At 33.2% G+C, this 713-nt stretch overlaps 1 protein-coding gene across 4 annotated transcripts in view; it reads left to right on the top strand.

The window, feature by feature from the left end:
• The window catches only part of pi4kaa (phosphatidylinositol 4-kinase, catalytic, alpha a), a 41,520-nt gene extending 40,807 nt beyond the window's left edge, over positions 1–713 (top strand). For all 4 annotated transcript variants that reach the window (XM_049468484.1, XM_022680760.2, XM_049468485.1 and 1 more), the window contains exon 55: positions 1–713. This exon is cut by the window's left edge and continues 731 nt beyond it. The gene's annotated coding sequence lies outside the window, so the exon portion shown is untranslated.

Below are 713 nucleotides of genomic sequence, written 5' to 3'. Positions count from 1 at the left end.
TTAAAAGAAATGTTTTGGGGAATATTTAATATTTGCTGATCCCATTCAGCATTTAAATAGATTCTTCTGTTTAATAGGTGATGATCGCCTGACTCTGGTGATATTAAATATATTGAATAATCCACAGCTTGCTTTTCCCTTTAAACCAGAACAGAACCTTTATCTGATTATAAATCAGAATTATCTGATGCTTTAAACCTGCAAAACAGCTCAAAAACGTTTACTTCACTTAAATTTCAGCTCAGATCAGATGCTTGAAGAGGAGAATTGAGACTTGCTTTATTATTTTAAAGATGTTTCAGAGACTTTATTCACAGATCTGCTCATTAGAACTGAATCAGTAAATTAGTCTGTCTGTTCATTCATTTTTATTTAAAATGTTTTATTCAGAGACTATCAGAAGAAACTATTTTAGTAAATGTACCATAGTCTAGTGTAGAAGCGTCATTTCACTCGTGTGTGTGTTTGTGTATATACTGTATTGTCTTAAGTGTGAGAAGATGATGATGATGATGATGATGATGATGATGATGATGATGATGATGATCAGTTGCTGAGAATGATGCTCTTTATGAGTCGTGGAATTTTAACGTTATAAAGTCTTAATGTGACGATCAGAACACACATACTGTATTTTATTACGACCCGTTTACACCTGCTCACTTCCTCTGACTGGCATCTGGATTGCATTCTGATTAGCTTTTAGCCAAATG

This window comes from Astyanax mexicanus, chromosome 20 (assembly GCF_023375975.1).
Source record: "Astyanax mexicanus isolate ESR-SI-001 chromosome 20, AstMex3_surface, whole genome shotgun sequence".
In the NCBI taxonomy this organism is placed as follows: domain Eukaryota; kingdom Metazoa; phylum Chordata; class Actinopteri; order Characiformes; family Acestrorhamphidae; genus Astyanax; species Astyanax mexicanus.
The sequence above is the reverse complement of the archived record's forward strand: the minus strand, read 5'-3'. Positions and strand labels throughout refer to the sequence as shown.